The sequence below is a fragment of the Meriones unguiculatus genome (assembly GCF_030254825.1).
Source record: "Meriones unguiculatus strain TT.TT164.6M chromosome 13 unlocalized genomic scaffold, Bangor_MerUng_6.1 Chr13_unordered_Scaffold_34, whole genome shotgun sequence".
Classification (NCBI taxonomy): domain Eukaryota; kingdom Metazoa; phylum Chordata; class Mammalia; order Rodentia; family Muridae; genus Meriones; species Meriones unguiculatus.
In genome coordinates, this window is record NW_026843646.1 from 1403777 (window position 1) to 1431510 (window position 27734).

At 38.9% G+C, this 27734-nt stretch overlaps 1 pseudogene; it reads left to right on the plus strand.

Moving 5' to 3' along the window:
* Positions 1-6101, plus strand: part of LOC110544148 (zinc finger protein 431-like) — a 32081-nt pseudogene extending 25980 nt beyond the window's left edge.
* The last annotated feature ends 21633 nt before the right edge of the window (positions 6102-27734 follow it).

The window sequence follows — 27734 nt, forward strand, 5'->3', positions numbered from 1 at the left end:
CAAAGAACCAGGGCCCTCTCATGGCTCTGCATGTGTACCCTCTCCAGAAGACTCAGAACTAAACTATGCGCAGGTCGTAAAACCACAGGCCTGCTAGAGCACGAGACAATCATATATAACAGCTGTGGACAAACTGAAGCAGCCTCATGCTCCACACCTGGAGTTAAAGAAAAACACATTCACATAACATGAGTGGGATTTTAAAGAAACAAAAATTTTCAATACAATTGTTGTTTCTATTATTTTGGTTATTTCCTCTCTGTCTTTAATTTTGTTTAGGTAAGGGTTTGTTTATCTTGTTTGTTTTTCATAAAGAACCAACCCTATGTTTCATTGTTTCTTTGTCTTCTCTTTCTATTTTTTGGATTATAGGTCTAAGTGCTCTCTTGTTGTATGGGAGTTTTGTTCTTGGGATTCTGTTAGGGCTCTCAAGTTTCAGAAAGTGTTTTGATGGAGTGTTACTTTTTTAATGACCTACTTGGCTAGTGTGTTCACAGTATTAGGCTTGCTGGGATGGTATGGAGTGGATGGTGCCACATGTGTTCTCTTGGTCACTAGGCAAGATCCTGAGAATTGAGTGTGCTTTAACAAAGACAGTGGAGAAGATCCCTGGTACACTGCCCTGGTCTCTATGTAAGCATGACCTATGGTTGACCTGAAGACTTGGGAGTGGGATCCCGGAAGCAGAACAGAGAGTGGGAGTCTGTAATCTACAGGTGACTTGGACATAGGAAAAGGGAGCTGCCACTGCTGTTCTTTTGGAGTGCTAGGGGCTACCATGAGAATTGGGTCCTCCGTAACAGAGAGTGGAAAAGGTCCACAGAATCAAGTAGGAGAATATCACTGAACATTTATTTCTTCTTTGTGTGCTTCTTTGGAGGAAGGTATAAAAGGTTTTGTAGGTGGAACCTGTCTAGATTTCTTACTGGGGATTGGATTTGAGTGTCTATGATCTCAAACCATTTCCTTTTGTTTCTGTTCTAATGTGTTGTGATTGAAACTGATCCTTCTTTTTCCTTCTCATGCTCACGTGGGCATCATCATTATCCAATCTATCTCTAAATCACAAGAAAGAGTCAAAGAAATTGCTATTCATTGCTAAGCTATTTTGGTATCCTGAGGTTTTTACATTTTTTATTTTTATTGTATTTCAAGACCAAGGTTTTGTGTAGGTTTGGCTGTCCTGGATGTAGGTATGCAATGCAGCCCAGCCTCAAACTTAGAGGTCCACCTCACTTTGGCTCCAGAGGGCTGGGATTCAATGTTAACCAATATGCCTGGGAGTTTTTGTTTTCATATGTTTGCTGATGAGTGTGGTATGTAGGTTTTTTACATGTCAAGCATATGCTACTATGCTGATCTTCATCCACATCCACACTTGAATTTTGATATTTGGTAGAGAGTATATTCTGTTTCTCAGGATGTCTTGTATTCATAACATTAATACTGTGTGAGTCTTCTGAGTCATTGGATTGCAGGCAAGTCTGGTTCTTCCTGCTTCTTGTTTTGTTTTAAGTGATTGAATATTACTAATATTTTCGCTGTATGTGTGACTATGCAACTCTTGTGTACCTGGTCCTCACAATAGTCAGCAGCTGACTGGCCTCAGAACTTCAGAATTTAAAGTAATGGGTAGTTGTGAGCCTCCATGTAAGCACTGGCAATTGAGCCCCGTTATTGGCAAGACCAACAAGAGCTTTTCATTGCTGAGTCCCCGCAACTGCCTTAAGTTGCTCATTTATGACCAACAATTCCAGTACTAATGTTTTCATCTGTCCATTTGTACCTGTTTGAACATGCATTCCCTTTTAGTTAGCTTTCATTAACATTACAGTTTAAGCTGGGACACTTCAGGTTTCTGGAAGATAGATACAGAAATGTGAATATATAATTCTTTGTAGGAACTTCAGAAATACCATAGAGTTCTTTGTATATTTCTTATCTTTCTTATTTAAATGATTGCGGTGGATTCAGGTCTTAAATGTACTTCTAGATGTCATGAAACTTGTTTCAGAGACTAGGCTGGCCTTTGACTCAATGAGATACACATACCTCTGCCTCCTGAGTGCTGGAATTAAAGTCGTCAACCAGTTCATCCTGCGTGCTCCTAAATTTTGTAGTTAGTAATTGTGCATGCAGATCTGCGTTCTGTATTTTTCATCTACTTGCTTGTCTTGCTTTCTTTTATGTCTGGTACTTTTCATTTCTCTTGAAAGACTGCATTCTATTCAAAGGTTGCAGAATTTCGGTGAACCTCCTCATTTAGTTTCCTTCTAAAATGACTTAATGAGTATATCGAATCTTCTGGTTCAGGAAATATCAGGGAATCACCAGAATTATATGAATATATTTTCAATGAAGTATGCATTTACACTGTTGTCACCATTGTGCTTTCTGCTATCCTCATGTGTGGGATCATTTAGAATTCAATTACCTATGCTGATGTGAATGTGAACTTCACTCGGGAAGAGTGGGCCTTGCTGGATCCTTCCCAAAAGAGTCTCTACAAAGATGTGATGATAGAGACCTATAAGCACCTTACAGCTATAGGTAAGACAGTGAATTTTCTTTCTCTATTAAGGTAAAGGTGACATCTGTTGTTACTGTTGTTTGTTTGTATTGATGCTCTTATATAATTTCAATTAGAATCGGGATGATTGAGTTGAAAAATCAGGCATGTTTCTGAGATTTACTGAATATAGTAACAGAAAATTTACCTATTTTTCAATAATATATCATACTCTTTCTGGTACATATTTTAGGCTATAATTGGGAAGACCATAATATGGAAGAACATTATCAACCTTCTAGAAGATATGAACGGTAATTACTTCATGAAATTTGATATAAATATTTTCGTGAAAATAATATTTAAAGATGTTTTATTTATTCATTATTTATACGTTATTCTGCCTGCACACCAGAAGAGGGCACAGGATCTCATTATAGATGGTTGTGAGCCACCTTGTGGTTGCTGGGAATTAAAGTCAGGACCTTTGGAAGAACCAACAGTGCTATTAACCTCCAGACCATATCCGAAGCCCCTGTAAAAAAATATTAATGTGTCCCAGAGGTTTTGAAGAAAAGCAACAGTTTGAAAACAAACACCACTCTAAGAGTATTAAGGAATATTAAATTCTCACAATCCCATGTTCCTCACTGTCAGGTATATTTTTTATGTTAGCAAGGCATTTTGAAATGAGAGAACATGGTGAAACCCTTGCTAAACAGCTATTACTATAAAAAGGACTTTTCTTCACCTCCCATAATTCCTATATCCAAGGATTACTGCTCCTCTCTCTGCTATTCTTGGCCTGAGCAGGGCAGCTTCTAAGTTCCATATGATCTATCTTATGTGTAGAAGATTTTCAGCCTGTGTGAATTACTGCTTCATATGCACACCCTATCTTGTTCTTTCGAATTCTGGCCCAACAACTCTCCTAGCTAACTTACTACATCTGGCTTTTCTCCCACCCTCTGAATTGCATTGTTTGGCCTCAAATAACTCCAGCATTTTTTTCTAATCATCATGCTCTTTCAAATTTTCTGGATCATTTGATCTTAACCTTAATTCTTTCCCTAAAACCTGTCTTTCTATTACTCTCCCAGTAAAACTCCATCCTCTCTCCATGCAATGCTCCTTAATGAGCTTCTTTTCCTCTCTCTTCTCACGACAGATACATCTATCCTACTCTGTCAATTATGTTTCAGATTTTATCCCCTTTTGTGCCACTTAACTCGACCTTTCTTTCAAACATGGGTGCTTCATTCTAGCAATATTTTACACCCTTTGTTTGAGATTAAAGGCATGTACCACCATACCTGAACCATAGCTTTACTTACCAGACTTGCTATAAACCAGGCTGGCATTGAACTCAGATCTGCTTGCCACTGTTTTCTAGATTAAAGTATATTTATATTACAGCCAGATCACATACACATCAAAGGACTTTGTATGAGATCTTTTACCACAGCAGCCATATTCTAAATTAAAATTCTTCTATATAATTGATAAATCATTACTCATATCCACATTTTAGATACTCTGTAGAAATTCTTATCTGTTGAGTATCATACCACTCATACTGCAAAAGGCCTATTCATTGAATAGGTGATAATTTTATGTGCAAGACCTCCTTGTGAGAAAATATTCCATAGCAAAGGTGATGTTACACAAATCCTTGAAGTTGCTAAGCTAAGTTAGACAGAAGGCATGAGAGTTAAGAATATTGTTGTGGAGGAACCATAATCCCTATAGCACGTCTTTGAAGAAGAAAGAGTCAAACTCTGTGAATTTGGGTATTTTTTCATTTGTCATTCCTCTTTTAATAGGTGTATCCTTTGTCATAATTCATACAAGTCATGTGAGGGTAAGGATATGGAAAGAAGAAACATACCTCACTCTTCCAAAACAATTAGAAGATGTCGTAGTCCTTACTTGAGTAGATTTTTTGAATGTAGTGCAAGTTTTCATTGAATTTATTAATAATTATTCATAATGAAAGTTTTAGTTAATTGTTAAAGAATATTCATTGTGTCCTCCATAGCTATGATGTTCTTGTAGATCTCCATCATTGCATCTTTTTTGACATACTTTTTGGAAGGATCCAGCACAACCTGCTTTTCCTGAGTAGGCATTTTCCAGAAGCACATCATCATGTGCTTCTAAACTATCCTATTGCATTCTAAACTATCCTATACACGCATACAACAGAAAACATGATGGTGACAACACTATAAGTTTATATTTGTTCATGTGTTCATTCATTCATTATTAATAAAAAATGAATCATAAACTTGTATCACATTCAGAAAGTCTAGGCAAAGCAGGGGACTATTAATAAATTATACTAATACACTTAATTAGTTTTCCAAACTCATTGGGACTATTGCCAAAAAAAACCTCTCAGTACAGAAAATCCGTATAATTTCTGGCCCTGTGGAAACTGTTGTGTCTATTATGGTTCATTTACAAATGTAGTATGACACCAACAACAGGAAAGGTTATGAATTCAGTCACTGTGGTAAAGCTGACTCCTAGGTCTTTTTTAAATATGTGAAAACCCACTTACATAAAAATGATGCTATAAGTAAGCCATGTAATAAAGTTTCTTACCACCAAAAATATCTTGGAAGGTACAAAACACCCACAGTCAAGAGAGTAGTTATGAAAGTAAACAAAGTGATAAGACATTAAGAGGAAACTTCATTTTACACTTAGGCGAAATTGCAAACTTAATTTACACTGACAAATAGATTCATCAGTGTAATGACTATGGTAAATCTTATAGATACCCAATTATCTTTACAGGAATGAAAGAAGACCTATTTTTGAGAAGCATGAATGTAAGCAGTATGGTAAAGCCTTTTCCCAACCCAGTGGTATCCTAATGCACAAAATAACACATACTGGAGAAAAACCCTATGAATGTAATCATTGTGGGAAAGCCTTTTCAAAGCATGGAAATCTCGAGAGGCATAAAAGAACACATACTGGAGAGAAGCCTTACAAATGTAATCAGTTTGGGAAAGGCTTTTCCCTACTCGGAAATCTCGAAAAGCATAAAAGAAGACATAGTAGAGAGAAGCCCTATGAATGTTATCAATGTGGGAAAGCCTTTTCACAATTGTTTAATCTCCGCATTCATAAAAGAACACATAATGGAGAGAAACCCTATGAATGTGGTCAATGCGATAAAGCCTTTTCACACCTCAGTACACTCCAAGTGCATAAAAGAACACATACTGGAGAGAAACCCTATAAATGTAATCACTGTGCTAAAGCCTTTCCTTGTTGTAGTGCTCTCCAGAAACATGAAAGAATTCATACTGGAGAGAAACCCTACAAATGTAATCAGTGTGGGAAAGCCTTTTCACAACCCAATAGTCTCCACAGTCATAAAAGAACACATACTAGAGAGAAACCCTATGAATGTTGTCAATGTGGTAAAGCCTATTCACACCTCAGTACACTCAAAGTGCATAAAAGAACACATACTGGAGAGAAACCCTATGAATGTAATCAGTGTGGTAAAGCCTTTGCACAGTCCAGTAATCTCCATGTGCACAAAAGGACACATTCTGGAGAGAAACCCTACAAATGTAATCACTGTGGTAAAGCCTTTTCCCAATCCAGTAATCTCCATGTGCACAAAAAGAAACATACTGGAGAGAAACCCTAGTAATATAATCAATGTGGTAAAGTCTTTTCAAAACCAATAGTCTTCAAAGGCATAAAGGAACATACAATGGAGAGATACCCTACGAATGTAATCAATATGGTAAAGCCTTTGCATGTTGTAGTGGTCTTTAGAGGCATGAAAGAATTCAAACTGCAAAGAAACCCTATGAATGTAATCATTGTGTTACATCCTTTTCACAACCCAGTTGTCTCGAAGTGCATAAAAGAACACATACTGGAGGGAAGCCATAAAAATGTAATCTGTGGGGGAAAGCCTTTTCATGAAACGGAAATCTCCAAAATAATAAAAGAACACATACTGAAGAGAAACCCTGTGAATGTAATCAGGGTGATTAAGCCTTCAAACATTGCAGTGATCTCCAAAGGCATGAAAAATTTGATACTGCAATGAAACTCAATGAATATACTCAATGTTGTAAGGGCTTTGCACATTGCTGTGATCTCCTAAAGGCTGAAAGATTTCATACTGGAGTGAAACCCTATGAATATAAATCAGGAAATCCTTTGCATGTCACATTTTTTCAAAGCCTTGAAAGAAATCATTCTGGAGAGAAATCCTTGTGAATGTTTTTAGTATATCTAAACCTTTGTACATTTCTATAGGCTTCACGTTCATGAATGAATCATACTTTAGAGAAGCCCTACGAATGTTTAACATGGTAATTCAAGGCTTTGTGTTTTCATGTTTCATAGAGATGTAATGAAGTTGTCTAATCAGTAATCAACTGCAACTCACTACATAGCTTGATGTGATATGAACATGTATATATGATTGGACATTCTGTGATTCTGTATGTTCCTCCTACTCATCCATTTGTCATTTCATCTAGAAGTACTGTATTCTATAGGAAATTTATACTATAAAGATTCTATATAATGTAACAACAAGGATATTTACTTAAAAAGAAACACTTCTGATATGTGCATGTGACAGGATTATGTGATTTTAATCCATGTCAGATATGTAAAGAGTGGGAGACATCTTTGTCACATATCATTTGGCCATCTCAGTAGGAGGATTGAGGTCTGATTTCCAGCTTTGGACACCAAAATCCTTTCCTACAGCTCTGTTTCCCTGATGCTCCAATAAGATTAGTTGAGATATTACATCGATAAAACATTGTCTTTTTTCACATTATAAACATAATGTTATGTAATAATTGATGAATTCAAGGCAATTTAAATGATAAAATTTGTTTGAAAATGAAAATGTGCAGCCAGTTCTCCTAGGCGCTGAGCCACGTGTTTAGCCCCATGGAAGTGTGATGAATAGCATTTAGGTGGGAAAGGTTGATCCTAACTACATCTTTAACTCAGCCCTGATGACCCAGAAGAAAGAGAAGATTGAGAACATAAGAAAGTAACTTAGGCTTGCTGCTTGAAGAAGTTTCTGAGCCAATATCTTCACAAAAATATGGAAGTATCCAAAAAATGGCCAGGAGAGCAACTAACAATACAAGTGTTTTAAAAGTGCCTGACCACTGAACCAAAGCCACCACACTGAGTTTATCTCACAGCTGGTAAATAGGTATCAAAGGGAACCCACCAAGACATATGTCAGGTATATCCTTTTTTGAGATTATGCCTAGTGCAAAGACAGAAAATGAACTTGAAGGCATGAAGACCAACCTTTCTGAAATGGATTGTATTCTGTTCCCCTGATGCATGCAAACATTCACTTAGGAGCCCTGAGTGGTGAAGACTTCAGATGCTGTGGAGGTTGTTGTCAGGGGAGCCTGAGGTTAAACAGATGTCAATAGAAGGCTGGAGATATCAGGCATTTACAGAGACCTGAGGAACATGGAGAAGGAGATTTGGGTGCTAAAGAAAGGGAAGTATATTTGGATGTAAAAGAAAGGATAAAAGTCCCAGAGAGCAATGAATTCTTGGGCTGTATCGAGGACAAGCTGCCTCCTACTGTAGTCTCTGTATCTACTCATCTGTGGTGGGTCAACTCTCCACTTCTTTCCCTATTTCCTTGTCTTCTCAGATACATGTATATATATATGTCAGTCAGAATACCATGTAGGCTGCCAGTTGGTGGTCTCAAATTGATTTTAAATTTCTCTCCCCATGTGTCATCACTGCAACCTCTCTGCCTGGCAGGAATATGGATATTCTGAATAAACATTCCTATATCTCCCTTAGGTGAACATCTAATAAATCAATGAACTCCTTGAAATTCTACTCTGGTCTGGACTGTTATTGATAAAAAGACCTATTCCCCTAGATGAGATATTTTCTGCTCAATAGCATTATGTCACTCTTTGAATTCCTTCCAAGAAAGAAATATGCTGAGAATGAGGGAGCAACTTATAGGCAGGAAGTTTTTAATGTATGGCTTGGAGAGATTACTTAGTCGTGTATCTTTGCTCTCTAAACCTATTAAACCTAAAAGATGAATGTTTTACCATATGTTGTACTTCACACCTAAGACAAGCTGCTGAGGTGCCTTTTTGACAGAAGGTTTTCTTGCTTCCTAGGTTGTCCCAGCATCCCTCACTCCCTACCTTCTAAAGGTATGATTGGCATTCCCCACCTCTACCCTTAAATTTTCAGTCTAGTAGAATGGGCCTGCCCTCTCCCAGAGGCTCTTCCTTATGTACCCAGATATTTTGTTTTCTTCTATGTGCTTTTCTTCTTTTTCTCTGTTTTCTGTTTGTTCTCTCTCTCTCTCTCTCTCTCTCTCTCTCTCTCTCTCTCTCTTTCTCTCTCTCTCTCTTTCTATCTCTCCACTCTTCTCTTTGCCCACATTTAGGATTCCTCCATGGTAGCTTCCATGGCCTTATTCCTTGGGAACTGGGAACCCCCTGAGAACTATTTGCATAAGCTGGCAATTAAATACATTACCATGTCTTCAATTAGCAAATATTACCTGTGGGAAGAAAGAAACAGCATAACATATATTCATCACTTGTCAAAATTTGTCACACTGAATAAATATGTGAATATGTTTCCAGTTTTTATTAATAATTTGTGTTTTAACCATTGTTTTTGATTTTTCCCTAGCTCCCTATATGAGGACTAGGGAAGGTGCATGGGGGAGATTGGGAGGCTGGCTGGAAATGGTCAGAATTGTAAGTGGATAGTGCCATGATACAAAGTGAATAAACTGTAATAAACAAATAACTTAATTAAATGTATTTTCATTTTCCAACATTGTTTTCTCTTTTTTATTTGAAATAATAGTCTCACTGTAAATTCCAGGCTGACCTTGAACTTAGTGTACATAATAGATCTGCTAACCTTGCCTCCCTAGTACCTGCAGTATAGTTGGGCATGGTCTCCCTCAATAATTCAGTTTTTTCTGTGGGCTTATTGAGAGTAAATTGCTGAATCCAAATGGTCATGGTAGGCAGGACACAGACTCTGTTCCTAAGTCCAGTAATGGAAAAAAGCATTGATCAGTTGCAGTTGTTTGGCTTAAAATCCTCTCCTTTAAGTATAAAGAAAAGTATTGTTTTTTTTCTTTAACATGGAGATTTTATGACACATCAAAGTAGATTGGAGTTCTGTTCTTAATTCAACAGATAGTGAAAAGTAGCCTCACAGACATAAGGAGATTCTCAATATAGTTAAATGTAGCAACTCATTACCCTTGCCCCAACATTCTAGCAAATCACTGAGGTTAAAACCATCCAAGCCAGGCATGGTAACACAGTCCTGAAGTCATGGTGTTCAGAAAGAGAATGCAGAAAGTTCAAGATGACAAAGCAATCGACGGAAATATCCCCCATCAATGGTATAATGGGAGGTCCACAGAACAAAGGGGACTGATTGGCTAAGACCAATGTCCATAGTCTTCCCCACAGCTCCAGAACATCAGGGCCATTCCAGCACCATGTGTTATCTAAGGAATTTGTCACCCTGTGCTTTCTAATGTTTCCTGTCCAAGACAGCTTACTTCAATTCAGGGTTAGATTCCTGTGGGCATTGGAGACTAGAACTCCATCCAAGTTGTGGGATTAGCAGGGATACACTCCATAATTATATATCCTACATAAAGGGTTCACCACAGAAACCTTAGACCTTATCCTCACAACCAATAGGAATAGAATTAGTAATATATATATAGAATATTAGTAGTGTATATATATATATTACTACATTAGTAGTGTATATATATATTACTACATTAGTAGTATATATATATATATATATATATATATATATATATGCAGGTCCACACTTATTCACACATTCTTTTTTAAGACATTGGAAGGAGAGAATTCAGAAAGGCATGGAGAAAAGAGAAGGAAGGGAAATGGTGTAATATATTTTAATTAACATCTGTAGGAAAAGTTTTAAATAAATGGTGGCTGGAGATAGCATGGAAGATAAGAGCACTGGGTATTGTTACAGAAGACAAGTTCCATTTCAGATATCACTTGCTAGCCAGCAAATATCTTCTAAATGCGTTTCCATGGATCTGGTGCCCACATTGGCCATTTCAAATAGGGTACATAGACACATGAACACAAATCATCCGTATATCTGAAAGACATTTAAAGCTTAACAAAGTGGCTTTCTCAGGGTCAGAGTGCTCAGTGGTTTGAAGCAGTGACTGGTCTTCCAGATGACCTGGGTTTTATCCCAACAACCCCATGGCATCTTACGGCTGCCTAGAACTCCAGGGTCCATCACTATCACAATACATCAATGCACCTGAAATAAAAACAAAGTTTCGAAAGGGAATTTTCTATATTGATGTCACAGTTCTGAGAAAGAAAGCAGACTTGGGTAGCTGCAATGAACTCCTTTTCCTTTATTGAGTCAATCTACCTAAAGGCAAAGGCAGCCTTATTCCGAGGTTAGACTAGCTCTGCATAGCTGTCCATCTAAGAATTGCAAACAGTGGTGATAGGTGTCATTACCCTGATTTCTGTATTTGTGATCTCTCCCCTTGGTATGTGAGAGAATTGTGGCTTTGATGAATCTTGTTAATGTACCATTTATATCATACATGATGAACTTAAAGGTACTTTTGCTCAGTATATCTCCACCTGTTTTTGGAGCTAGACTTGCAGTCTTCAATTTCTACTGAAATTGTTCTAAGTGTGGTCTGTCGGGGGAGGATTCCAAGATGGTGGTGACCAATCTGCACTGTATTAGAGGGGCATAGCATTTGGTTGAGGCAAATTGGACGCAGGCCTCCAGGGCCATCTCCTTAGTTTGAAGGGCACAAATATTGGAGCTCCTGCACTTTCTGCATATCCAGCCAGTGAGGAGCCCCAGGTCCAGGAACCTCCACTCCAGTAACCAGACATCAGATGGTCCATGCTCCCCTCAAGGGAGCTTTAGTATTCTTGGGACAGTTATGGTCAATTGCATCCAGGCCCCTCCATGGCTGTCTCCCAGGTCTGAGAGTAATGAACCATGGGGGCCCTAAACTTTAGGCTTATGCCAATGACTGTGGACCCCCAGGCCTAGGGAACCTCCATTCTTGCAGCCACATATATGATACCTCCTGCTCCCCTTCAGGCATCTTCAGGATTCTTGGGACATTTGGGTATCAATAGATCTGGTACCCCTACAGCTGTTTCTCTGGTCTGACAGTCAGGAAACCTGGATCCCCAGCACTTGACAGATATGCCAGTGAATGGAGATCACCAGGTCCAGGCACTTTTCTCTCCAGCACCCAGACATTGGATCCCTCCTGGTCCCCTGAAAACAGTATTGGGGTTCCTGGGGATGAGTTCCCAACATTGAAGCCACAGTTCACTGGTCACCCAGACCAGGCAAACAGTGGAAGCACCTGGATCATGGTGCTTCCCATAGGATGGCCCAGCACAAATGAGTCTGAGTGACAGGGACACAAAGGCTGACACAAAATCCCTTGCATTTTCTTCCTCCTAAACCCCTCACTTAAACTCCTGTCTTCAGTGTCTGGCCTGCACCATCACCATCTCCAAGGACACCAAAGATCAGAGCCTTGTACTCTTTACTTTTCCAGAAACTAGTGCCTTGCCTCGTCAGTGTGAAAATTACCAACTGAATCCACAGACATCACCTCAACCTGCTCCCTGGCACCACTTCTGGTCAAGGACACCACCAAACACATCACTTACAGTCTTCTGAGGGGATCCCACACTGTTGCTGATCTTGACCCATCTAGATACCAACTTCCTGAAGAAATGAACATTCAGACTTCCCAAAAGATGATGCTGAATCCCATCCCCCATAGACCAACCCTCCCCATTCATCTTAGTGGTATATACACACAGACTAGGGTCACTTCCATACCCTTAACACATACATCATCCTAGGGCTGGACACAGACCCAGTCACATGGAGTGCTAGTGTGTTCTCTTTTTTAATGTTCCTGTGAAATGTACACACCTTACCCTTGTTCATTCCAATGCTGATTTCTCTTCTCCCCTCCCCCAACTCTCTGGCTTCAATTCAGATATTGCATTGTGATATTTATTCTAAGCATCCTGTCTCAACTTTGTGTAAACAGACCAAAATAAAGGAACTAGACACAATGTTGAGCAATGGGAGGAGCCAGAGGGCAGGAAAGTGGGGAGGAGCTAGAGGACAGGAAATGAGTGGGAGGAGAAAGGGTGAGAGGAGAGCTAAGGGAGGAGAGAGCTGGGGGAGAGATTTTGAAACTATGTGGAGATAGAATGGACCTAAGTTATCACTAAAAGCAAGTATAATGTGGGAAATCTAAATGTAAGGAAACTCTGAGGGCATGGAGGTTTAGGATGGAGTAAATATTGCCCAGCACTGTGTTCTAGGTTAACTAAAGAAATCCCTGTGTCTGTGTGGTGATTTTCTTGCACAGCTGTTTAAGATTAACAGCCAGCATGACTAAAAGATAATTAATAGTACATTTTAACAGCAACTTGCAACAAATGATGCCCAACTAATCTAAGTATCCACACCCTTTAAATCACACTTTATCATAACTTGGTGGGGGTAATAAGCTCCCAGTGATAAAACACAAACTTAAAACCTAAAAACTCCCAGGTTAATTACTGTCTCTTTAAGAGACACTCTTTACCCTTCAGAGGAGCAAAGAATAGCCTCCTGTGGGCAGACCTGAGACTTCCATAACAAAACTGACTGCTGCAGCAGTTTAACTGAGGGGTAAACATGCATAGCTTCCTTACAATGTGGCTGGCTCAGCTCAGCTCAGCTCAGCAGCCATGGTGGGAAGGAGAGGAATTGGAGGCAGAAAAACCTCTAGACTGAGTTTGGCTTAAACTGCATCTTGAATTTTAAAAAATGCCATTGCATTGGGTGTTTTAATCCCTTCTGGCTTCATTTTGGCTGTCATAGTCATGGATCTAGTTGCAATATGTTTAATTGTGATGGTTCTTCTCCATGCCTTCTCCAAGAAAGTTCAAGGAGAAAAACGGGGAAAAAAAACAAGGATTGGAATACTAACTTACAGACAAGAAAAAGGGCCCTCTTCCTAATAAATAGATTAATAACAGCTAAAATTCAAAGCTCTCTGGCTACAAGATGCTTGTCAGCTCTTTCTGGTAAGGGTCCTCCAATTCACCGAAACATCAACTAAAATAACCAACTGAGCTTTGTTTGTTACAGCGTAAACTGGAACAACTGAACCTAAACTTAAAATTTTCTTGTCTCTTTGTTTGATTTTTATTTAAGGGCTTTGAGTTACAATGATAATGATTTGAACAAGCTAGTGAAGGCACATGCCTTTCTTCCCAACACAAAATAAAAAGAAACAGGCAAGTCTCTGAGTTCAGGATCAAGCTAATTTACATAATAAAAGCCAAGATGTCAACTTCTGCTGTTTGGCCACTTGCAAAGATACTCTAAGTTTAAAAAATGACAAAATTTTCCTTAAGGTTACCATGTAAATTCTTTTTTTTTTAATAATAGATGTTATGTCCTTACTGATCTAAAGGTTGGATTCACATATATTTTAGGTTTATGTAAAGAGACATAATGTCACACTGCTCTAGAAACTGCCTTATCCTTTTAAACATGAGACATTTTCACAGGGGAAAAATGCTGGCCATGCCTATGTAAAAAAGACACAAGAGACATAACGATGGCAATGTACATGCCAACCTGGTTTGGTCAAAACACTCAAAAATTATATTCATATGTTCAAAAAACAAAACTGTCCATCCTATATCAAAAAGATGGCAAGCCAAATAATAGCCCAAACCACTGTAAAAACCCAGGTACAAGATGCTTAGGATATACTTAAATGCAAAGGGTAAGACAGTTTATATGCTTAATCCTGAGAATTTATATAAAGTTTGGCTGTAAAGGCATAACTGTCCACTCTGCATGAAAAAGGGGCAAGCCAAAAAATAGCCATAATCAATGTAAAGCCCAGGTAGAAGATGACTAGGGTATGCTTAAATGCTAAAGGTAAGAGGGAGTTTATATAAAGTTTGGCTATAAAGGCATAACTACCGATTCTATATAAAAAGGGGATAGGGCACAGAGCTACAACATCTACAAAAAATCTAGGGCTAAACTTCTAAACAGGTACAAGACACTTACGGTATGCTTATATTCTAAATTAAAAAGGAGTTTATATAAATTTTACTTAAAACATGCATTTTCTATTGCTCAAGACAACCAGCTTGTCTCTCTAATGGGAGGCTTCTCTAGGGAAATAGGTAGCAACCTGGCCACATACAACAGGCACGCAAGAGACCAAAAAGATATTATAACTTATCCAACCTTGTTTTTATTTCAACAGGATAATGACTCTATGTTCAATAATAATGGTAATTTATATTGCTCTGATCCCGTTACATGGGAACAACTCTAAAACTAACTGAGAGATAAAAAAATTTATCTCTACCCAGAACTTCAACAATACTTGGCCAATAAATCCTTGGCTAAAATGTCCTTAAAATATATTATGCTAATCTTTTAATTTGCATAGATAGAATTGGCTTACAGTTTAGTTGCATCCTACACCTCTCATACATTTATAATTTTAGAACTCTATAATGCTTGTGAGAAATTATATGTTTGCAGAATAAAAGAACTGGACACAAGAGATGCTGGATCAAATCTAAAAGAATCATTCTTCAGCATGCTGAGACATTGACACATCTGTTCCAGCATCTTGCATGTTCCAGCATTCTGCTTGTTCCTGACTCAACTGCTTCAATTGCTGTATCTCATCTAATCCTGCTCCCAAAAGAACTTTGAAGAAAGCTACTAATCTTTATTGGTCCAGCATTGTAGACTGTTCCAAAGAGGACTTTTATTAAGCCGAAAATTTCTTAACATTCAAAGGCTGGACCACAAATGTTATTGCTTGCTTAATTAACCATTTTCCCAGTTTTACTTGTACTTACTGCAGGATTTCTACATGTCCAAAATGTCAGCTAGAAGGAATTCAGGAGAACAACGTCCAATTTTCGTTAAAGGGTGTTGGGTGTGTTTTTGGTTGTTTGCTATGGCTACAAAATTTTATTGTAATGGAGAGCTATTTATAATTATTAATGGTGATATTCAGAGTGCAACAAGGTTATATGCAGGGATTTCACACTTTTCCTTTTTCTTTCTTAGATAAGGAGAAAAGGGGTTAAAAAGAAAATAGTATACAGAGACTACATATAGGAATAAGACAAAAGGTAGATTATTGAATCTATTCAGCTTAGGGTTTTATTTGTTATTCTCAATTAAGGTAATTTTAACTCTGGTATAGGAATTTGCATACTGATACAAAAATAAGTATTTTTCATACACTGGTATAACCTTTAGTATATTGATACAAAATCAAAGTTACTTCCAATACTTTTAAACTGCTATTAAAAACTGGTTAGGATATTAGGTAATGCAAGTTAATTGCTAGTTATTTAACTCATACTCATGTCAGACACTAGTCTAATTTATCACATGAGCATACATCTGAATTTTAACAGATAAATATGATTTTGTAGACAGATCGATGATATAAAGATAGGCAGTCTTCAAAAACTTCAAAGACCTACAGAATATGGCCTTTTGAAATGTCTTTATTATTTTAAAGATTCTTTGACAATGAGACAGGTCATCTCCTGGCAGCATGCCACCTACATGAAAGAAGATAATGAGCATCGAAGAACCTCCATGCCTCCAAATGTGGCAAACAAGCCACTCAGATAAATAGCCTTCCTTCATGAAAGACAAATTCTGCCAAAAATGGGCAAGATAATGCAGGACAAGTCAACTGCTGAACTCTGCCAAGACAGGGTAAGCAAGCCCTAAATAGTTCCTGGTTCATATATATGTCTGTTAAATATTCTGAGCCAGAAGGCTGAAGATGATGCTCCAACCTTACAGAAAGTTATGGATGACTGTTCAGGCAGCAAACTGTATCTGTCAATTTTTAATTTTTGAAAGTTGCTGACATGCACTTCATATTTAATCTAATACTTAATTTTATTCCTTCTCAAGTCTCTGATAGGGTTGAAGACCAAAGAGTTATATTGCCACAATTAAGCTTACGTTGTTTAGAAGTTAAGAAATGCTTTCCTATAGGTAATATCAATAGGGATAAAAGTTAATTTAAGTATAGAACTTTAAACTTGTCAAGATAAATAGAATGATCAGATACTTTCTCTTAAGTTGCTAAATACACATGCACTGGACATTGCACATGTAGATTTTACCTAACAGTTTTCATAATGTCAAAATTATTATTTTATTGAAGGAAAAGGAGCCTTTTATTGGACTTAAAGTGGGAAACGTTGGTATAATGTTCTTCTGAAATGTATACACTTTACCCTTGTTCATTCAAATGCTGATTTCTCTCCCCCACTCTCTGGTTTCAATCCAGACATTGCATTGTGATACTTATTCTAAACATCACCTATCTCAACTTTGTGCAAACATCCAAAATAAAGTAACTAGGCACAATGTTGAGCAGGGAAAGGAAGCACGAAGAGAGGGAGGAGCCAGAGGACAGGAAGATGGGAAGAGAGCTGGGAGAGCAAGGCTGGAGGAGAGCTATGAGAGAGACCTGGAGGAGAGATCTAGGAACAGCATGGAGAAAATGAACCAGACCTAAGATTTCAAAAAAAAAAAAGCAAGTATAATGGGTAAAATCTAAATGTTAAGAAACTATGAGGGTTTGGAGGTTTAGCAGACTGTAACTATTGTCCAGCATTGTGTTCTAGGTTACCTAAATAAAACAGGTCTCTTTGTGGTGATTTGGTTATACAGCTGTTTAGGATTAACAGGAAGCTTTAATAAAAGATAAACCAATAGTAAATATTAATCACCACTTACAACACAGGTGCCACAGGGATGATTGCCGGGAGTCATGGCTCAACTAGTACTAAGATTTTCAGAGGAAACACCCTACACAGGAGAGGAAAGGAAAGCCAAAAATCTTCTTGATAAAAAGAAAAAGAAGATTCAACCAAGGGAGGCATCTGTGTGTGGGTCGGCCAAAAGGGAGGAAACTTCCTTTACGCAGGGAAATAGAAAGATACCCATCAGTCTCTCAGGCAAAGGGAAACATTTATGCGGAACATGGAAAGGAAAGCATCAGTCAACTGGTGTTGCATGTGTGGATATAGCAACTGTGTGGCCAAGAAAGAGGAGTTCCAAAACCAGGGAAGGGAGAGGGAAGAATCCCCCCTTTTGAGATAAACAACAGGTGCAGTACATTATCTGGAGCCTAATTGATCTGAGAGGTGGGTTCAGGTGGCTTTTCTGCAGCTTACAAGGATCACTTTTAAGTTTTATAAAGGATATAAACTTTTAGAGATGGCAGCAACACCATTATAACATGTATTGAAATACACATTGTAGAAAAGGTGGTAGACATACACCTTTGTGTTAACAGCATCAACATTCTCGAAGGTGAACTGTGGAAAGGCAAAAGCCTTTCATGAAGTAGAAGGGACAAAAGCTCACTTGGTCTTAACTTTTACTATGATTATACCTTATGGAAAAGAGGCTTAACCAATTTTTAAGTTTGCATTTACCAACCTTAAAACACTTTCTTAGACCCTTAAACATTTTGTAGGATCTTTATAACTTAAACTTCTTCTCCTTAGACCTTTATATCTAGTTACATACCATGAGACATATGTGAGACTGCTGTGAACATTTACTGTTCTTTAGCCAAAGGGATGACAAAAGGTTACAACTAAGGCTTGTTTTATTCAGTCTGAAGCAAACTAGACCACCTAGGCCTTACAACTCTACCAGTGAGGCTTAAGGCCTGGTCTCCTGCATATGAAGAGAACTGCGAAGGCATCTGAAGTCTCCCAACACAGAAATTGACAATATGACCAAGGGACCCTAGTTTGAAGCCAAAACAAATCCGCAAAACAAACCTGTTACCCTGGGCTGGGTGATGGTGTTGGAGGTTGCTGAATCTAGGAGCCATTTGTTCTCTACCAGGCCAATGATCAGGAAGGCTGAAAGCATCTGTGGCTCTTGTACTGGTTGAGCCACCATGGCTGTGCATAGAGCAAAAGCCTGCATGGGAGCATTTTGACTTCCAGAAGCCAGTCTGACAGCAGGTAGTCATGGCTTGTTGAGGCAGCCATGGGACCAGTGTCCCCTTTGGCTGCATTTCAAGCAGTCACCTGGTGAAAATGACTTTTGGCTATACCCCGACAGGATGGGGCACTGAAGACCTCTGGTTTTCTGTGTGCGAATGCCAACAGTCTCAGAGCAGCAGCCAAGGTCTGGAGCATAGTTTAAGCCATAGATGAGCCTGTCGGGAAGGCACCTCTCTAATTCTTTTTACCAGATCCTATATGGTGACTCAGGGACCATCCTTACATGTTTAATTAAGATAGTAGTGAGACCATGCTTGCATCTGTATGACTATAAATATAATTTTGGACATGTTTGAAGACTTGATGGTGTGTGGGATGACTGACTGTCAACTTGCATTTGTTAACCGTCAAATATTGTGGCTTTAGGTTTTGTCCCTGCCAAGGTACAGCCTTAAAAGTCATAAACATAGTCTGTAACTTATAAAAGTCTAAGGCTGTATTGTAGATCAATAATGTTTTTATATTTAGAAAATAAGAAAAAGAATATTTTAACCTTGATAGTAAAGATATAGCATAATGACCAAGTTTTACCATGAATAAAGAAATGAGTCTAAAATTAACAGATCTTAATTTATTATATTCTTGGCATTATATCATATAGTTTTAGGGTATTTAGGTCAAAACTTTTACTTACTAACCCTCAAGGTGTGAGATATAGAATAAACAACAATATAGTAGAATAGTATAAAGCAATTTTTTTTATAAAGCAACTTTAAAATTACATGTGAATTTATTTTACCAAATGCATTAGCCAGAAAACCTAGTGGTAAATCTGGATCACAGGCAGCTCATGGCAGGAAAAAAGGCATTTATTTATTAATTTAGGAATAGATAAAGTCACAGGCAGTTAGACAGGCATTTTAAATTATCTTAATTTGAATAGACTTTTATAATCTTAAAAATTTTAGCATCTTATAAAAATTATGTTGAACCATGGTTGAAGCATATTACATAGCATGTTGTAAAATATAACTTGGAATTTTCATAAAGTTTCATTCCAATTTAAAATGAGAGTTGTTCCTATCTTTATCTAAAAGGAGATAAAATAAACAGAGAATTAATTATGATTAAAATTGTTCATACCATGTGGTCCCCTTAAGGTTTACAGTTTAATCTTCACATTTCTTTTGAGAGTATAAAAAGAAACCAGAGAGTATTTTTATTTATTGGGATAGCAGGAAGAGAGAAAGAGACAGGACTTTGAGAAAAGAAATACAGGGAATCGTTTTTACTTTCTGATCACTCTTAGTGTTCCTTGGTATGAGACATTTGAGTAGGGCAAATATCAGTGTAGAAACTAGATGTTTCCCAAAGAGAAGAGAATATGAAGAAGCCATTCCTGTGCATGAGAAAGGGGAATTGAACTGGACCATGTGGCTAGTGGTTCATCAACCAAATAGTACTGCAGGTCAGGGGCTTAGCCCAGGTAAAACTAGGAACCACCTTGCCTAGTACCAGGGCTTTATCAGCAGAAAGGCTGAGTTCTCATAGGGAGAATCTCATCTGTGGGAAAGAATGGGGTAGAAGGGCAGGTTTAGAGTGGAGATAAGAAGGGGTTCAGTGGTCTTTTAGGACCTATAAGGGACTGAAGTTTTTCCAACCTCTCTGGCTTTAATTGGTGCCTTACAAATAAAGGAGGAACTGTGTATGAAGTGAGATAACTGACAAGTATTGGAGCTTTTATAGTCACAGCACCGAAGGGAATGGGCAAGAAAGAGGGAGAAAGCTTTCTTGCTGTGAGAGGAGTTGACAGTAACAATGTGAAATGAGGAAATCAGTTGTACATGTTCAATAAATATCCTGTGTGGCCTATAGAGGACCAAATCAGGAGTCAGAACTAACCTTATCATGAGGAAGATATGCATGCCCCAAATTGTGTATCTTCTGTTTCCTGCTTTTCTCCCAAGGTTATCTCATACCTACCAGGTGAAAAGTAGCTGTAGTTAACCTGAACCAGTGTGAAGTGACAGAACAACAATCTCCTTTTGTTTCCTAAAATCGCTCTTTAATTGTTAATATTCGTGATAGATTTCTGCCTGTGGACAGATTGTTCACTCCGCTGCAAGTTGAATAATGGGCTGTTCAAGCTATCCCAATTGATTCCAGGAGGAGGAACAGCTTACAAAGAGCTGAAAGATGGAAGGGTAGGTTATTAGACAACAGGAACAAATCTACTTAAAAAATCTCTGCCGATTTGGGAAAGATGTGACCCTGATTCTCCACATATGAACCCAAAGGTCGAATCATGGATCCAAAGTCCCTGCCTGGAGCATAGGATTCTCCTGAGCTTCCTCCCTAAGCCAGACCCTCACTACTCTTCGTAATTAGCAAACATGCATTCATTCCGCCTGGGCCAGGAAGCACTTTGCTTTGTCTCTTCAGTACACTGTGACCCTATGGAAGGTGCTCATGTCCCTCAAGACTCACTGGCCAATCAGGACTTCCAGATGAATCCTGTACTCAGAGGAAGAGGAGGGTTCTTCCGGGTGCCAGGTTTCAGGTTCCATTTGGAAGCTGAGCTCTCAGGAGTGTTTGGCATCCAGTGGTCTGAGCTCAGCTGCTGGGTCCTGTGAGGGGTTTCAGGCCTCTTCCAAAACGGCGCCATGGTGAGTGTATGACCGCAGCCCCCAACATGGTGGTGGAGTAGGAGGCTGAGTTCTGAGCAGCAGGAGCTGGTGTGGTTGGTCCTTCCCCAGCTGGATGGAACCTGGCAGCCAGCAGCTGCTTGTGAGGTCCTTTGTCCTGGCCTTAGGAATGCTGAGCTGACTGAGTCCCACGTGGTAGAAGTGGGATGGACTGTGAACAGACTGGATGTGGCGATCTGGGCACTGTTAAGACTCAAATCCGGGGACAAATGGCTGAGGTGCCTATTTAACAGTTCAGAGCAGAATAAGCTACCAGGTTTGCCCAGCATCGCCGAGTCCCTCCCTGTTTACAGGCTATGGATGGCATACACTGCCCTCTAGCCCAGGGCTCGGGCCCTTAACCCAGCTGCCTTTCTTTCTGTTATTTACGCAATTTGGTTCCCCGATCTGTTTCATCTATTTACTGTCATAGTCTCATAGTTTGGCGTGCCCCTCTCCTCTCCTCCCTGTCCTCCCATGGCTCAGGGATGTGTGAACTTTGGGCTCGCCCAGAAGTACTTGCCGGTGTGTGTGCCTTTCTAGGGATAATAAATTTTCTCCCCACCATAACTAGGAAGAATAATGTCATTTAATTTTTAGTTTTTCATTCATCTCTTATTTGCTACTCTTTTCTTTCAACTTCAAGGCTCCTTTAAGCTTCAGTTTTTGTTACTGTTTGCATTTGACTGAGGGATGATGCAGGAATTCTCAGCTGTGAGGTAGAGATGGCTGCATTGGACAGTGAGAGGGTAATGAAATGTGTACATGCAGCACCCTGTGACTTGTAAAATAAACATGTACCCTGGGGGAGTGGAAACATTTATTAAACTAATAATTTACTAGGCGGAGGCTCTGTGTGCCCTAGGGCAGAGCTGAGATGGTTTGTGCTGTCTGAGAACCCATTATCTCTAATCCTACAGTAGAGGATCTGCCAGAGCCCTGAGGCCCAAATGCTTGGTTTAAGCAAATGATGATGGACTCTGGGGAAGCTACACAACCAGGAAGGAGGACCAGCACAAAGTACCTTGCAGAGTCTTTCCAAGATTCTTCTCTGGTGCTTCTAAAGTGATCAATATCCAGGACCACAAGCTATGCCATGGAGACCATGGGGTTCATTGATGCCAGTCCCAGAAAAGCTGGTCTGCTGAGCTAGGAGAGTTCCACGTGTTAGAAGTGGGATGGATTGTGAGCCAGTATGTATGTGGTGCCCTGGGCAGAGGCCCTTGCCCTGTCAGCTTTTCTGAGTGTGGATTCCATGGTGAGGAGGAGTCTCTACGGCTCTGTCCTCTAAAAGGGACTCTCATTGTCCTGTGTATGTTGTCCCTGAGGCTTACTACTGTCTTTTCTGTGTGTCTTTCTGGGTCTATGTCATGTCACTTAGGAAGATCTTTTCTAGTTGCATCCATTTGCCTGAAAATTTCATGATTTCCTTGTTTTTAATGGCTGGGTAGTATTCTATTGTGTAAATATCAGTTTCTTTATCCATTCTTCGATTGAGAGGCATAGAGATTGTTTCCAGTTTCTCGTTAGTAGAAATGATGCTGCTATGAGCATGGTTGAGGAAATAACCTTTTTGGATGGTGGAGCAACTTTCAGGTGTGTGCCCAGGAGTGGTATAGCTGGGTCTTTAGGTGTGTCTTTTCCCAGTTTTCTGAGAAAGTGCCAGATTGATTTCCAAAGTGGTTATATAAATTTGCTCCCCCACCAGCAATGGAGGAGTGTTCCCCTTTCTGTACATTTTTGCCAGCATGTGTTGCTACTTGAGGTTTTGGCCATAGTCATTCTGACAAATGTAAGATGGAGTCTCACAGACAGTTCTGATTTGCGTTTCCCTGATGAGTAAGGATGTTGAGCCCTTTTTTAAGTGTTTATGCACTGTTGAGAATTCTCTATGCCTGTGTCCCATTTTTAATTGGATTATTTTGTCTGTTGATGTTTAATTTCTTGATTTCTTTAATATAATTCTGGATATTAGCCCTTTGTCAGATGGAGGGTTGTGAAGACCTTTTCTCAATCTGTAGATGGCCATTTCCTCTTGTTCAGAGTGTCAATTGCTTTACAAAAGCTTTTGTTACATTTTTTAATTGTACCTTTTAGAGCCTGAGCTGCAGGTGTTCTATTCAGGAAGTTGTCTCTTGGACCAGTGAGTTCAAGGGAGTTACACAATTTCTCCTCTGGCAGTTTTCGTGAATCTGACTTTATGTTTAAGTTTTTGTTCCATTTGGAATTGAGTTTTGTGCAGGGTAGAAATATGGATCTGTTTGCATTTTTCTACTGTGGACATGTATTTTGAGTAGCACTATTTGTTGAAGATGCTGTCTTTTTCCATTGTATGGTTTTGGCTCCTTTGTCCAAAAGTAATTGTGCATAGGTATGTGGGTTTATTTTAGGGTCTTTGATTTGTTTCCATTGATCACCCAGCCTACTTCTATGCCAGTACCATGCAGTTTTTATTCCTATTACTCCTAGTATATCTTGAAGTCAGGTATGGAGATGCCTCCAGTAGTTCATCTCCAGACTTTGGAACAGTCTTACATCTGATGAAATATATCCAGGAGAACCCAAATGGGTTCTGGCTTTCAGATGTAGCCTCACAGTAGTGGGTATTTCGATGTAAGGGCACAGACACAGGTGACCTGAAGGTTGAGGCATGGGATTTTTTTGGTAGCAAAAGTATTGCTTTGGAATGAAATGAGCAGGAATGCCGCAATTTAAGCAATGGAAAGAACACAAAATGTGACATGAGGTTTTTTTTTTTTCAACTAGGAATTATATTTGATATTACTGAGAGCAAAACTGTAAGCTTTCCTTTTTCAAATACCTACTTTATTCTTGGTTCTTAAATACCTCTACCTCCCTTTCACTCGCCACCCCTTGTTAGGAGAGAAAACAGTTAGTACAGACAAGGAATGCAGATTTCCAGCTACTTAATGCTGATTAGGGTTCATTAGGTTCTTTAGTGCAATAACTGTCTTACTTGTGTGGATTCCAGAACCCCACTGAAACAGCAAACAACAAATGGCACTGTTTGTTTAAATCTCATTGATTTGGGTTTTTTGGAAGAGCAGCCAGTGCTCCTAACCTAAGCCATCTCTTCAGCCCTTTATTTGGATTCTTAAACCTATACCTCCCTTACAACCCTTATTCCTTCCAAAACCCCCAATTGGTAAAGGAGAGAGAATGCTAGAGGGGAAAGAAACAGAGGTCTCTTTAACTACTTCCTGTGGATTAGGGTGGTCAGGATCTTTGGGGCAATACCTCTTAGTCACCAGGATATCCAGCAGCCCACAAACCAGCAATGGCAAACAGAGTAGCAGTGTGGGTGAACAGCATCAGGAAGAGCAGCAGCTTCTTTGTTCTTCCAAGACCCAGTGTCCTCTCATGGCTCTGCATGTGTACCCTCTCCAGAAGACTCAGAACTAAACTATGTGCAGGTGGCAAAACCACAGCCCTGCTAGAGCACGAGACAATCATAAGGAACAGCTGTGGACAAACTGAAGCAGCTTCTTGCTCCACACCTGGGGATAATAGAAAAAAAATTCACATAACATGAGTCGGATTTTAAAGAAACAAAAATATTTAATACAATTGCTCATGCTATTAATTTGGATATTTCCTCTCTGTCTTTTATTTAGTTTAGGTAAGGGTTTATCTTGTTTGTTTTTCGCAAAGAACCAACCCTTTGTTTCATTGTTTCTTCATCTTCTCCTTCTACTTTATTGATTATAGGTGCAAGTGCTCTTTTCTTGTGTGGGGATTTTGTTCTTAGTTTTCTGTTAGTTATCTCAAATTTCAGAAAGTGTGTTGGCGGAGTGTTACTTTTTTAATGATCTGCTTGGCTAGTGTATTCACGGTGTTAGGCTTGCTGCGATGGTATGGAGTGGATGGTGCCATATGTGTTCTGTTGGAACACTCGGGAAGATCCTGAGAATTGAGAGTGATGTAACAAAGGTAGTGGAGAAGATCCCTGGTACACTGCCTTGGTCTCTATGCAAGCGTGGCCTATGGTTTACCTGAAGACTTGGGAGTGGGATCCCGGAAGCAGAACAGAGAGTGGAAGTGTGTAATCCACGGGAGACTTGGACACAGGAAAGGGGAGCTGCCACTGCTGTTCTTTTGGAGTGCTAGGGGCATTGAGAATTGAGTCTTCAGTAACAGAGAGTGGAAAAGGTCCACAGAATCAAGTAGGAGAATACCATTGAACATTTATTTTTTCTTTGTGTGCTTCTTTGGAGGAAGGTATAAAAGGTTTTCTAGAAGGAAATTGTCTAGATTCCTTACTGGAGATTAGATTTGAGTGTCTATGATCTCAAACCATTTCCTTTTGTTTCTGTCTACTGTCTTATGATTGAAACTGATCATTCTGTTTCCTTCAGTGCTCACATGGTCTTCATTGTTATCCAGTCTATCTCTAAATCACAAGAAAGAGTCAAAGAAAATGCTATTCATTGCTAATCTATTTTGGTATCCTGAGGGTTTTACATTTTTAATTTTATTGTTTTTGAAGACCAAGTTTTTTGTGTTGATTTAGCTGTCCTAGATGTAGGAATGCAATCTATCCCAGCCTCAAACTTAGAAGTCCACCTCATATTGGCTCCAGAGGGCTAGGATTCAATGTGGCCCAATATGCCTGGCAGTTTTTCTTTTGCTATGTTGGCTGATGTGGTATGTAGCTTTTTGTACATGTCAAGCGTATGCTACCATCCTGATTGATCTTCATCCATATCCACTCTTGAATTCTTTAATTTATTTTTATTTTATTTATTTAGTTTTTTATTAATATTTTTTATTTTTAAATAATTTTATACATTCACTTGTATCCCAGCTGCATCCCACTACCTCTTTCCCTCCCAATCCTCCCCTCCCTCCCTCATCTCCTCCCTGCCCCCTTCTGAGTCTACTGAAGTCTTATATTTGGCAGAGAGTACATTCTGTTTCTCAGGATGTCTTGTATTCATAACATAAATACTGACTGAGATTTGTGAGTCAGTGGAGTGCAGGTGTGTCTCATTCTTCTTGTCTCATGTGTTTGTTTTGTTTTAACTGAGTGAATATGAGTAGTATTTTGTCTGTATGTGTTACTATGCACCTCATATGTACGTGATCCTAACAATAGTCAGCAGGTGGCCTCAGAACTTCAGAATTTGGAATAATGGGTAGTTGTGAGCCTCCATATAAGCACTGGCAATTGAGCCCAGTTGTTGGCAAGACCAACAAGAGCTTTTCATTGCTGATCCACCTCAACTGCCTTATGTTGCTCATTTATGACCAACTATTCCAGGACTAATGTTTTCATCCGTCCATTTATACCTGTTTGAACAAGCATTCCCTTTTAGTAAGCTCTCATTAATATTACAGTTTAGCCTGGGACACTTCAGGTTTCTGGAAGATAGATACAGAAATATATTGAATATATAATTCTTTGTAGGAACTTCAGATATATCACCGAGTTTGCAGTATTTTTTTTTATTTGAATGATTTTTGTGGTGGATTCAGGTCTTAAATGTACCTCTGCATGTCATGAAACTTGTTTCAGAGACTAGGTTGGCCTTTGACTCAATGAGATACACATACCTCTGCCTCTTGAATGCTGGAATTAAAGTTATGAACCAGTACTTCCTGTTTGCCCCTGTTTTTAGGTAGTAATTTTGCATACAATGTCTGTGATCTGTGTTCCGTACTTTTCATCTATTTGCATGTCTTGCTTTCTTTACTTCTGTTAATTTTCATTTCTCTTGAAAGGCTGAATTCTATTCAAAAGTTGCTGAAATGAGGTGAACCTCCTCATTTAGTTTCCTTCTAAAATGATTTGGTGAGTACATTGAAATTTCTGTGTCAGTAGATGTCAGAGAAGCACCAGAATTATATGAATATATTGTCAATGAAGTATACATTTACACTGTTGTCACCATTGTGCTTTCTGTTCTACTCATGTATGGGATCATTTAGAATTCAATTACCTATGCTGATGTGGATGTGAACTTCACTCGGGAAGAGTGGGCCTTGCTGAATCCTTCCCAGAAGAATCTCTACAAAGATGTGATACTGGAGACCTTCAAGCACCTTACAGCTATTTTCTTTCTCTATTCAGTGAATTTTCTTTCTCTATTCAGGTAAATGGGACAACTGTTGTTACTGTTGACTTTTCTTATTGATGTTCTTATATAAGTTCACTTGGAATGAGGAAGAAAAAATCAGGCATGTTTCTAAGGTTCACTGAATATAGAAACTTAAATTTTGCCTAATTTTTAATCCTCTCTCATTCACCTTTTGGTCCATATTTCAGGCTACAATTGGGAAGAACATAATACTGAAGAACATTATCGATTATGTACTAAATATGGAAGGTAATTAATCACGGAAGCTTATATAAATATGCCTATGAAGAAATGTTTA